We start from the raw sequence: 13513 nt of genomic DNA, 5'->3' as shown, positions 1-13513 counted from the left end.
AGAGAGAGCGACAGAGAGAGAGGGGGAGAGAGAGACTGCACCATAACACTGAACTCAATGACTGCCTGCATTGTTGAAATTCCAGCCCAACTTCCACTGTCTGTCTGCACCTGGACAGTTGCCAGAACACTCTCGTCTCCCATTTTCCCTTTTTCCTTTTTAGCAATGTGATACGTGAACTGCTTCGTTCCAGTCTCAGCAAAGCACATGTTTTTGAGATGGAACCAAAAGACACATTTTAAATCATTTAACAGATAATGTGGGATAATCTTACAATGCAGCAAGGCATGAAAGTAAAATAAGAGTAACGAATCATTAATGTAGTTTTGCTTCTTTACCACGTCATTTCGTAGTAGATAATACCGATGATATGAGCTTATATAAAAATGACTTTTTTATATTTAGTATGATTGCTCTGTGAACGCGGGCAATATCAATGAGCCTGTGTTGGGCGTGACAGACTTATTCACACTTGACAGAGTTCCAACTGAACCCCTGTAATGAAATTGGCAGCGGCACAGTTCTGCAAGGAGCTCTACTCAGCAGACCATCTGTTAGATTGCATGTTGCCTAGCGGAGCCAAGCAGAGAGAACCTTGTCTGGAGAGATTCCAATTGAACAGTTGTGACATTAATGTTCATCATGAATTGAACAAAAAAAATTATACACATACAAAAAAAAGTGTATTCCATGTTTCTCTCAGGCAGAAAATCGTGCAAGCTGCAGAAGCATGTGATTCATAATTCAGACACTTTTCATCACAGAAACTATAAATGAATTGAGCTGTAAGAGAGAGAGAGAGAGAGAGAGAGAGAGAGAGAGAGAGAGAGAGAGAGAGAGAGAGAGAGAGAGAGAGAGAGAGAGAGAGAGTCGACAACGGTTGGAAGTGTGGGCTGTGGTAAGGATCAGGAGAGAAATTTTATAAAGATAAGCCTGTGCAAACAACACATCTACTAGATAGCTTTCCACCAAACTGACAAAAGCAAAACAATAACTTTTATCTTTCAGGAAATAAATGTAATTCATGGATTATAACCCTGTTGTTGTCATAGTCATGGAGCATTTGAACAATAGAAATATTATCAGCTCCTCTTGTCACATTTTTATTTCCATTCAGGCCTGTAGCTCAGATTTGCTTGTTGCTGCCATGCAGAGGGGGGGGGAGTAGGTACTAAATCACACAGATGACTACTGTGGAGAAGGTGGCATTAATCTCTCATCCAGCAACAACAACCAAGATGAAAGCGTGCTGTCAGCCATTAAACCACAAGGTCAACTATGGACCCCACACACATATCTCCCCAAGCCTGAGTGGGATAAGTGGCATGCAGGAAAACACCTGGCCCTGCAGTGAAGAGAAGCAGTCTGATTGGCCCTTTACAGCTAGCACACAAGGACATGACTGAAGGACTTTCTCCCCCCTCCAACCTCCAAGGACAAAGCTGCTTCTGGCTGCAGCTCCTCTCTGAGAGGCCAATCCGTGAGCCCAGAGGTGAACTCCTGCCGATCAACCAATTGGGTCGAAGGTGCTGAGGTGCTCCTCCATCGTTCAGCCAATCGGCAGCAGCGCGCTATACCGGATGGCCTCGCACCGCTGCTCCTGGTCTTGGGAGCGGAACTAGCTCGCGTTCCCTCCAGCTCCAGCACTCGCTATCTATCCAGCCCCTTTGTCACCTTCACGGTAGCTCCTTGTGTGTGCGCATATTTGGGCTTCCCAGACCAGGGAGGTTTGGCAAGCGCGTCAGCTCCAGAGGGAGATGTGCGTGGCAGGGAGAACCCATGAGGAAGGAGGAGGGAGAGAGAAGCGAACAGGAGGGACAGAGAGAAATGTACTCATCGGTAGGAGCGGTTCGAGGGGAAGAAAAGCAGCATTTTCCAAGCTGGGTGAGGAGGGAGAGAGGGTTCCAGGAGAGAGCAGAGGCCCCATAAATAAAGATAATGAAATAGCAGTTGAGTCTGAAGAGAGGTGGGATGGCTGGTGGGGTCTCACCCACCCTCTGATTTATCCTCAGTGTCCCTGTGAGCACAGCGGGGAGATCCATGACCTCACCTCATCAATAACAGCGGTGGGAGTGAGTGGGGAAAAGGCCTGCTCTACACATCGACGCCCACCCCAGGGACCCGCTCTATAAGGAACCCTTCGCGGGGGGGGGGGGGGGGGGGGGGGGAGAGGCCGATGTAATGGAGTCCCACGCAGAGTGTGGGCGGTGGGGGAGTTTAGAAGGGACAAAAGCCAGGCGGAGCTCACAATATACAATATATTCAGTTCACTGAACCTTCACACATACAGCAAACACACATGCGGTACACGTACGCACACGCACATACACACGAACACACACACGCCACTGCAGCTGCACCGGATGTTCACATGATAACACACCTTTCCAATCTCGATAGGATGAACGCACATGAAACCAGGTTGGATGACATAACGAAGTACGATGGGACAACCCTTCAGCCTCGTCACTGTGAATACAGCTCATTACATTTACATTTAGTCATTTAGTAGACGCCCTTATCCAGAGCGACTTACATTAAGTACAGGGACATTCCCCCCGAGGCAAGTAGGGTGAAGTGCCTTGCCCAAGGACACAACGTCATTTGGCACAGCCGGGGAATCGAACTGGCAACCTTCAGATTACTAGCCCGCTTCCCTAACCGCTCAGCCACCTGACTCCCTCATTGATGCTCCTGTTGCTCTCCTTCATGAGGAATGAGCTCTAATCACTGAACCGGGACAGATTTACACATTGCTGACGTCATGCAGCATAAAGTCTGTGCTTGTCAGCTTAGTGTCTTAGATGGACCGTGGAGGGAATACCAAGTTCAGGAAACACAAGATAACAGAGGAGTGAAATCAAACGGGCTGTGATAAGATTACAAGAACTGGGCAGTTTGCCTCATTTTTTTCTGAGAATCCATGGGGTAGTACATCATACAAAAACCTTGAAATGGAACAGTCATCCAGGGAAATCACGAGACAACTTTGTAGAAGCCTCATGAATGGTTAGAAGAATTTGGGTGTGCGCCAACATGTTTTCAACCTTTATTGTGTTTGAAGAAGGGGGTGGGGAAGCACACAGCAACATTTTTCACAGTTTTCGCAGAAGACGGAGCAGAGTTCAAATCCCTACTGCTGGAATTCGAACACTCTCTCCAGTACCACCCTCATGCATTTCTACATTGGGCTTGAACACTTTTGTCTTCTGGTCAAACCACAAATCAAAACCTCGACCTATGACTCGGTTTGTGTGCGTTTGTGTCTCTGTGTGTGTTTATGCGTGTGTTATGTCAACTCTGTCATGTGCTTCTGCAGTCAGGTTACACGGTACTGACAGGCTGTGTCACAGTGTGTTGAGTAACCCTTCCTGAGGGAACAAGCTCTCAGCAACAGCGGTGAGCTGAGATGACAAACCTATCTAATCACCAAGGTCATCAAAATCCAGGACTGGAACAGTCCCTGTTGCCACGTTCGACGTCATTGGCGAATCATCACTTTGAAACACACTGCTCACCTTGTCTCCCGTGGCTACAGACCGCGGCTTTGTTATCTGTCTCGGGGTTATTTGACTGGTTAACAGTTCAGGCGTCATATTTGCTCTTGTCTTTTCATCTGTGTGGACTGCAACTGTCTGTGATTGTATTTCAGCCACAGTACGTCAGTGTCCGACAAACAGAGACACTACTGATCGCGTTATACGAGGGCACAGAGGAGAGACTGGAACAGAGAAAGAGAGAGAGATACCCGTGGCCGTGGTGAATCCTTCCCCAGACGCTCCTCTCTCTATGGCTCAGTCTACGTACGCTCAGTCACCTCCCAGCACCTCTCCTTCTGACGAGGACACTTCAGTGACTCAGAACAACAGTCACACAGCTCCACTTCGGGACAATAGAAGGGCCAGGTTATTTATAAGCTGCTCTGTTGCTAGACAGATGTAAAGGCCCCAGCCTCAACCCCAGCCCCAGCCCCAGCCCCGGCCTCGGCCTCGACCCCAGCCCCAGCTCCGGCCCCCCGGCCCCAGCCAGACTTTGTTCTGGCTGGATCAGCCGCCCATGCCCTCTCTCGGTGACTTCCTGGTCTGGATCTGCAGAAGACAGGTCTCTAGGCTACTGGGACACGCAGAGTGGACAGAACAGTGCAGACTGCTGCCCCGGTCCAGGGGAGGCCAGGTCGTCTGCTGTCCCTCACAGCTGGGAAACAGTGTGTGTCATTGTACATCTAATCGCTTTGGAGAGAAGTTCTACTTTTACTCTCTATAGAGAGTAAACCATTCACTAAATGGACAGACACAAACACACAACACACACACACATACGTTTTGCCATAGGACGGCATGTGAAAGGAATGATTGGATATCCTATTCAGCAGCTTTCTGTGTGTCCCTGCTGACTCCAAGGTTAGCGCTTGGAGGAGGGGGGAGTGGGAGGTTAGCCTCCACCAATCAGGCGGGGCCTGCATCCCGGAGAAACGTCGACGCAGGGCTCCGTAGCGTCCTCCGAGAGCGCCGGCAGCCCCGCCAGCATCCGCCGCGCCGCCTGAACCTTCACACCCCCATTCCCAGCCCCACCAAGGAGAGCTCTCCCTCCCAGGGATGGCTCTCCCTCCCTGGACCTCCACCTCCGGGAGGCCCGCAGCGTGTCGCCTGCTGCTGTGGCTCTCCGTGTGCTTCGGGGGGAGAAGCTCCAAACTATCCCCACGGTTGACCCCACAGCACAGCAACACGACAGGCGTGAGTCCCGCCACAGACCCACGTCAACGAGCTGAAAGTTAACACTTCTCCCTTGTGCTCACTTTCAGGCAGGTTCTCTCCAGGGAGAGACTTCAGAGACTTGCAGCTGGGGTCCCTTTCCCAGGGAGAGACGCAGGCTCGGGGAGCAGGGCTGAGAGGTGACGGTGAAAGTGGAGGCGAACAGGAATGCAGTTGTCTGCTGCCAGGGGTAGTGAGTCACATCCGACCAGAGACATCCTCTTCATATGCGGGTGAGGGGGAGGTGTGCGTGGGCCTGAGAAATGTGATACACAAGTAGCATTCCAGCCTGCGAGCGTTTCTACTGAATACCCAGAAATTAATCCTGCCGCCTTGGAAAATCCTCAAGGCCTTTTGAGGCTGAGGAAGCCATGAGTGAATGTATTTTCTTTGTCTGTGTGTGTGTGTATGTGTACATTTGCTGTGTGTGTAAACTTATGAAAGGCATTGATGTCCAAGGATGATGTCCAAGGTTTCCTCTCACACAGTAACGTGATAACTGACGTTGTGATGCCAGCCTTGCCGCGGCACTCAGCTCTGAACTCAGCGACATCTTTGCGCTTTTTTCTTCTTCTCTCCAAACAATCCAGCTACTCTCTCATTCATTCAACGTCACTGTCTCCCCACCCCTCCCCTCTCTCTGTCTCTCAGTCGTACAAACTTCTAGACACTTCTATCCGGGATTCTTCTCACCCTGTTAATAATTGCTGCGATGCCCAGTCCAGTGGCAGTAATGGCTACATTCTTTGGGGGGTTTCCTGAGCAAGGTCGAAGGTTCTGGTGATTAACACAGGATGTGACCTTTGTTCCACTAGCAGCTCCTTGCAGCTCTAATCTCAGCCGGCCTGCATTCAGCTCTGATAATGGCATGTTAATTAATGACAATCTTTTGAGGAAGCTAAGCTACTGCTCCCGGGGAACAGCGGTTGGTTAATTCCCCGAAAACACAACTCCCCTTCTGTCATCACGCACGCACGCACACACATAGTTTCCATAGGAGGTGGAATGTTTGTATTATTGTCTGTCACCCTCTGAGTATTCCCGATTGTCTTTGCAGGTGCTCTAGACGTGTGTAGTCTGTTCATGTATACATAAATACATATCACCGTGAAAAGGTCCTTCACAGTCACAGTGACGGTAACAGCTCATGGTTCATAAGCTCTCCGGTACATACCTCCATAACGAGGTCTGCATGTTTTAACAAGAGACGCATCAGTCCATTCCCTCTTATCTGCCGACCCCTCTGTCATATTTACCCGTTTAAACAAACACCGTCACTCACAATGCGCCTGAAGGACTCCCTCGGTCCCAGTTTATACATATCAGATCAAATATTTATGTTGCTGTTCACAAAGCAATGTTGACACGGCAACGGGAGAGACAAGCCAGCCCGAGCCTGACTGTGGTTCAGTGTGAAAGTGTTGTGTACATAGGATATGTCATAGTGGTGTTAGGTACCAGCAAACCCCACAGTGAAGGCCGGTGGTGCGACACACCGCACACTCACCCACACACACCCACACCCACACGCACACACACCCACGCACACACGCACACCCACACACACTCACACACACACGCACACACACACACCCAGAGCCATATTCTGTCTTGATCTTCATGTTTGGACGTGGAGCCCATCCCCCTCCTCTCCTCCTCTTCCTTCCCCGGTCTCTGGCGTCTGGCTGTGGTCTGTGTAACCATGATCACAGCCTTGCCTGTCTGGATGTGCCGTGATTGAATAGATAAATCACCCCCTCCCTCTCCACTGTCCCTCCCTCCCCCCTCCCCCTGCCCCTCCCCCTTTCTGGCCCGTATGTCCAGGAGTGGTTCAGAGAGGCCCCCCTGTCCAAATAACATCCCCCCACCCCCAACCCCCTGCCCTCCACCCCCCTGCCCACATCACCACCCCCCATGCCCATGCTCCGTGACGCGCCAGCACCAACCTCAGTGTGCCTGTGTGTGTGTGTGTGCGATGTGGTGTGTGTGTGTGGTGTGCTTCCATGATTTATGTGTCTTGTCCAGCTTCACTGGAAGCTCCTGGAGAAAGCTCCAGCCCCTCCCCCGCTCACCACAACGCTCCATGCACGGCGTGTACCAGAGTACTGTGTGGTTATTTAGGGGTAAAGCACACACACACACACACACATAGAGAGAGAGCAGTGCTTCCTCTGGCATTAGTCGTGCACATTTATTCCAGCAAGTCTACTTGCAGGCTGGAATCCACTAGGGTGTCTCATGTTGCATATCAACACTTCCATTTGTGTGGTGTGGGGCTTAAGTAGGTTAGGAGCAGGCATGCACACACACCCCCTCTCCTCTCCACCCTCCCCCCCTTTCCCCCCCCCTCCTCTCCTCTCCACCCTCCCCCCCCCCTCCCCCCCTCTCCTCTCCGCCCTCCACCCCCCCTCCCTCTCAGCCCTCCAGGCAGTAAGCGATTCTGTCAGGAAGGCTGGTGCTCGTTACCGACATGCTCACAGGCTGGACAGCAGTCTCAACAGCACCTGCACAGCAACACACCGCCTCTCCATGACAACCACGCCACCTCTCCATGACAACCACACCGCCTCTCCATGACAACCACACCGCCTCTCCATGACAACCACACCACCTCTCCATGACAACCACACCGCCTCTCCATGACAACCACACCGACTCTCCATTGCAACCGCACAGCCGGAATCCAATCCCAACTCACTGACCAGGATACGGTCAAATATGTTTTTGAGCCTTATTGTGGATTCACAAAAAGTCAATAGAGCCACAGGGGGTCTCAGACTGATGTATCTATGCCTATATTTAGCCAGCAGTCCTGAATTACATGACAGATTTTATCTTTAGCCCGCAGTCACACACTAATAAGGATATGGAGAAACGAAGCACCATTACAAAACACTGATGGTCTGCATGTCTCGAGAGAACAAAAAAGAAAGGTCAATGTCATTATGCAGTTATGGGGAAATGTGCAGCAATACTTGCTCAACATTGATCAGACCACTTTGGATGTGATTCATGCACTGCCATGTTAAAGGCATCATGGGAAACTGTCCACAGTCCAGCCTGCACACAGTCCAGCCTGCACACAGTCCAGCCTGCACACAGTCCAGCCTGCACACAGTCCAGCCTGCCCACAGTCCAGCCTGCTCACAGTCCAGCCTGAACACAGTCCAGCCTGCACACAGTCCAGCCTGCACACAGTCCAGCCTGCCCACAGTCCAGCCTGCACACAGTCCAGCCTGAACACAGTCCAGCCTGCACACAGTCCAGCCTGCACACAGTCCAGCCTGCTCACAGTCCAGCCTGCACACAGTCCAGCCTGCTCACAGTCCAGCCTGCACACAGTCCAGCCTGCACACTGCTGTCAAACAGAGATTTGTGGATGTGGTTAGACCAGAATAACAGCCTCTGTTGGGCTGCCTCTCCAGGTACTGAGCACGGTGGGCCCTGGGTATTTGTGTCTGGGGAGCGTGTCAGGAGGCTATGTTTGGGTGTGCGTGTGTGTGCAGGCCTGGGCCCCTTCATCATGACATTAACATGCTGTACTATAGGGGCTTAGCTATACTGAGACAGCTAGCTTGATGTTGCTGTTTGTGCGCTTGTTCGTCTGTGTGTGTGTGCGTACATGCGTGTCCATGTGCGTCTGTGTGTTTGTTTAAGTGCGTGTGTGTGTGTGTGTTTGAGAGCGCTTGTGTGTGTGCATGCATGCGTGTGTGTGTGCGGTGTACCAGAGGTCTCTGAGTTCCTAGACTAGAGCCTCTGGCATGTGACGGCGAACTCCCATTATCTCCTAGCGACCTCTACATACAACACACCTGTTTCCCATCACGACTGGGACATTCCGGGCATCGCCCAGCATTCCACCAAGAGATCTATCGTCTGCCGAGCGCACTGAAATAGATCCGGTTGCCGTAGAAATAAACACGACGGAGGAATCTTGCCTAGCTCCTCAGTTTGGAGGCAGAAATGTGGTGTCATCAGTCAGAGATAGTAGACAGACAGGACTGAGTTCACTAAGGGGCACCAGTTAATAGGTCTGCTTTGACCAAGTGAGGGCCATGGATGGACCGCGCTCCTGGGATGGACAGCAGGGTGTGTGGTGGGGCTGCAGTGCTGCTTCTCATCCACACACCAAACAGCAACACTTTGGTTAGGGGAGGGGGGAGAGGGAGAGGAGGGGGGGGGGGAGGAGGGGGGAGAGGAGGGGAGAGGAGGGGGGAGAGGGGAGGGGGGAGAGGGGGGGAGAGGGGAGGGGGGAGAGGAGGGGGGAGAGGGGAGGGGAGAGGGGGGGGGAGAGGGGAGGGGGAGAGGGGAGGGTGCACCGGAGAGCCATCAGTGGAGGCGGATCAGGACAAGATCAATGGGAGTGACTGAGAGTGCAGGAGGCAGCAGGAGATTTGAGGCGGGCTAATAAATAACATCCTACTGAGACAGGCTCTCTGGGCCCTGCAGCCTGGGGCCCCTGATTACTGCCCCCCGAGGGGGGGGTCTGGGCTGGCCTGGTCTGGACGCACAATACACCTCTGAACCAGTCGCTCCACTCACTCACCTCCCGCCTCTATTAGCTGAACATTTATCTTTCGGCGTGTATGTGGGTTTGTTTAGGGGAGGTTAGCGGGTTGATGGTGGGGGAGGAGACACTAACACTACTCCCCTTCACACACACACACACACAAACACACACACATACAAGCACACACACATATTCCCAAGCTGAAGGGCTGTACTGCTATTGCAGCTTCTGTAGATCTCCTTCCTCCGGGCCAGCAGAAAGAGTCTGTCTGCCTAAGACCAGACAGCTGGATCTATTCTGTCAGCAAGAATTGTTCTGTTTCAGTCATTGAATAGGTTGTGAAGACACACACACATATACACACAGTCTTTCTCCCTGAATCAACCTGTGAATGAAACACATGCAAAACCTCTCAGATTGCACATACTGACTACTATAAAATAACTTGTCTTGATATGAAATACATCTTGCTAATTGATAAGCTTGTGACCACAGCTACCATACTGGCCACTGCTCTTTGGTAACTTTACTATGAATGCCTTGCTTGTTCTTGTTTTGCAGTACCAGTAGTAATGGTGCTGACAGTTAGAGCCAAGGGTTGCATATATAAGTGTATTCATGATATCAAAAAAACAAACAGTGTGAACCATGAAGTTCCTTCCCACATCTCATGTGACAGAAACAGATTGTAATTTCATGTTCTGGCTCAGTCTTCGGATACATTCAATCAAGGCAGTTGTTTCCATCTGGCTCGCTCCCACAATGAGCTCCACTGTACCCAGGAAGTATGTCACAGGTCAGGTGACTTGGCTTGCTTCCCATAACTCAGTAAATAAACAATATAAAGCTCAGCCAAAATAGCCGAAACCACACAGGACGCAGCCCAGAGAGCGTGAAGATAAGAGTGGAGTTGAGCCGAGCCGTGAGACTGACCACGTGGTTCGGCCGCGCCTCGCTGAAGGTCACCGCTGGCACGGAGAGGAGAGACTACAGGAACACCGCAATGGTTGTCACTCCCGTGTGCTGTGACAACTGTCACACCGGAAGGCTTGGACATGATGGGCGAGAGCATTTAGTGCAGACGAGACGAGAGAGGGAGGGGGAGAGATAGAGAGAGAGAGAGAGAGAGAGAGAGAGAGAATGAGAGAGAGAGAATGAGAGAGGGAGGGAGGGAAAGAAGGAAAGAGAGAGAGAGAGAGAGAGAGAGAGAGAGAGAGAGAGAGAGAGAGAGAGGGAGAGAGGATGAGTCTGGGGATCAGTACGGTATGACAGTTCCCATTACTAAGAAGGGGAAGTGGAGCATGTGGCCTCTGGATTTTCCTCAGAGCATTTGCCACAGATACGTCTCCCCACCGCCTCACACACACACACACGTACACGCACACACACAAACACACATCTCCCCCTGCTACTCCCTGGCCACAACGTTTTAGTCATCTCTTCATCCTGGTCTGTCTAGACACCCTCTGCATAGACAGGAGCACTGGAGATGATGTCGCACATAACCCAGCTGACTGACTGGCTGACTGACTGACTGACTGGCTGACTGGCTGACTGGCCAACTGACTGCAGTCGTTGACATTAATCGAAGACTAAATCATTTAGACATGGCTCAATATAAATCCGACATCTGAGGGGAATACTGTTTGCTGTTTTATTGTGTGTTCAGCACTGTGAATAAGGATGTTTGTGGAAAACACATAATCAGGCACCGACATGCGCCAGACAGAAACCATGGCGATGGTTCCAGCTGGTCAATCCTCACAGAGGCACTGCTTATTTCCAACCCTATAATATACACTAACTGGTTCGCGGTGGGTTTCCATGACAACCTTTCAGTATGGCTGAAGGCCCCCGCGAGAGTCACACAAGGACTGTTTCCCAATAGCCATGATCTGCATCATTGGAGGAGGATCATTAGCTGTCGTGCCTTCGTCACGGACCCCCACCCTGCCTTGGGCCGGTGGGCCAGGGGGGGGGGGGGGGGCAGGGAGACGGTGTAGCCTACCTCAATCCTGGACAACAAGGCAGCCTGACCACAACCCCTCAGGCTCTAAGTTCCACCTGTCTGCCTGTCTTCTCCAACGTTCCTCCCCCCCCTGACGTATCATTATCGCTCAGGATCCGGCAGGGCGGTCCAGATCCGTCTGGAGACGTGTTCTTATCCTGGCCGTGGCCAAGTTCTCCCTCTGCCTCCTCAGGCGGTCATTAACCAGGCTCTCTCTCCCCCCCCTCTCTCCTGGCTGTCTCGGGCTGCCTCTCCTCCTCCTCTGCGACACTCAGCTGCCGCAGACCACAGAGGAGGACAGCCCTGGATCTGACTCTCATATCTGACACTGTTCGAGCGTTTTCAAAAGACCCTCCCGAAGAAAAGTCAAATCAATAAACATATGTATACATTTACAGGGCGCTCGTTCCCGTGTCAGAGCACAAAGATGAAAGCGACTGTGACAGCCCCACCTGCTCCAGCCTCAGCACCTTTATCTCCTCTCTAACAGCACGCGGGAGACTGTCAGTGGAAATGAAGATATCAAAACACACCACGCACTCCAAAGCGTTGCCGTGGGGGCTTCCCCGCACCAAACCGACAGTCGTAAAACCTTCAATTTTTCTCGGGATCCTGGATCACAGTGTGTGTATGTTGCTGTGTGTGTGTGTGTGTTTCTCTGTTGTAAAAGACAGGCTGAAGGGCATCTTCCCACCGTGTTTCCTGTGTGGGGTTGCGTCTCAGCATGGACTGATCATTTCAACAGAAATGCTTTTTGTGGGTGTATGATACACGCTGGCTTGTTGAGTGCTTTGGAACTGCATTAAGGATACCATATTGAGGCCGCCACACAAGCCTGAAAGATACACACACACACACACACAATGAAGAGGGTGGACGTGGAGCGGGATGTCATCAATAATAGCGTGAATGAATTTAGTAAAGTGGTGTGATTCCTCTACTGTCTTTATCTCCCGGGTGACAGGCTCCGCCCCTCAGGGGTCAGCACTCCCCTTTGGGGTCAGTTCTCCCCTCCCCCGGCATCAAAAGCTCTCAGGCGTTATGGATCTAGGAGGTTTCCTGCTCTTAATGTTTACATCAGACCCGTAAAAATCCCTCACTGCTGCCTCTGTTTTGGCTCGGTGCAGAACCTGTAAATCTCTCCCCTGCTTCACATTCATTAGCACCTGTTGGAGGTTTTCCTGGTTGTGATGTCATGGTCACAAATCAAAAGGCGAGGAGAACTATGAAGGTCTTTTGAGACCGTCTAGTAAGCGAAGCGACATACAGAGCGCACACACGCGAGAGAGCTTAACCGAAGCGGAACTATAGGGTTCTCCAGCGTTCTGTTGGCCCTCTTTACATCCATCCCCTCAATACGTCATCTCACTCTGAAAAAATATTGTCATCTGTCTCTAAACACCAGAAATCACAAGACACAAACACGCATTGATGACACGATGGGGAAAAAAACGACCCCTCAAACCACAGCTACACTCCGAGCTGCACGTCGACGAGGACTAATCACGGCCCTGTGGATCCCTCCGGGGTAGTGTAGGGCCGGGGAGAAGGCTCCAGTCAGCCCAGCCAGTCCATCTGTCCCTGTTCCACCTCACCTACCTTGTTACACTCATTCTGCTGAAAGAGCACATGAGCCACGCAGGGACAGAGGAGAGTGAAGAGGCCGGGGAGGGGGATAGGACATATGCACATGGGAAATGTCAGCGGTCTGGAGAGTATCCTAGGCAGAGGATGGCTCTGTGGCTCTGATCCGAGGTAGGCCAGCCATCACTGTTAAAGAGGCTCTCAGCAACTGTAGTAGTGACATCTACCTGGCACCACATTGCCCCCTGGTGTTGAAGTTGGGAAATGCACCCTCCTTGTTCGTACCGCTCTCATAAAATCACTCTCAACAACTGAATACCTCTTACACTTACAGTATATACATGTATAGATATAGATAGGTTGACTGGCAGCTGTGCTGATGAAGGCCAAGGTTACAGAGAGAATGTTCCAGGGCTTATGCACACGCTTCTGTTCACTATGTCCTTGTGTCTGAATGCATTTTCTCTGCTCTGACAGATCTGCTGGTGTCAGCAGCCTGCTAGACAGCCTTCAGGGAATACACAGTGCTGAGAGGGGATTCTACTCTGGTGCGCCGCCACAAATATACACTATCTGCCTGAAGGCTACATAAGGATACAGCTATGCAGGCTTCTCTTCAGGAAGATTGGCATCATTTCCCCCACTTTCCTTCACACCCAA

This window comes from Osmerus mordax, chromosome 28, assembly GCF_038355195.1.
Source record: "Osmerus mordax isolate fOsmMor3 chromosome 28, fOsmMor3.pri, whole genome shotgun sequence".
In the NCBI taxonomy this organism is placed as follows: Eukaryota; Metazoa; Chordata; class Actinopteri; order Osmeriformes; family Osmeridae; genus Osmerus; species Osmerus mordax.
Note: the sequence above shows the minus strand (reverse complement) of the source record.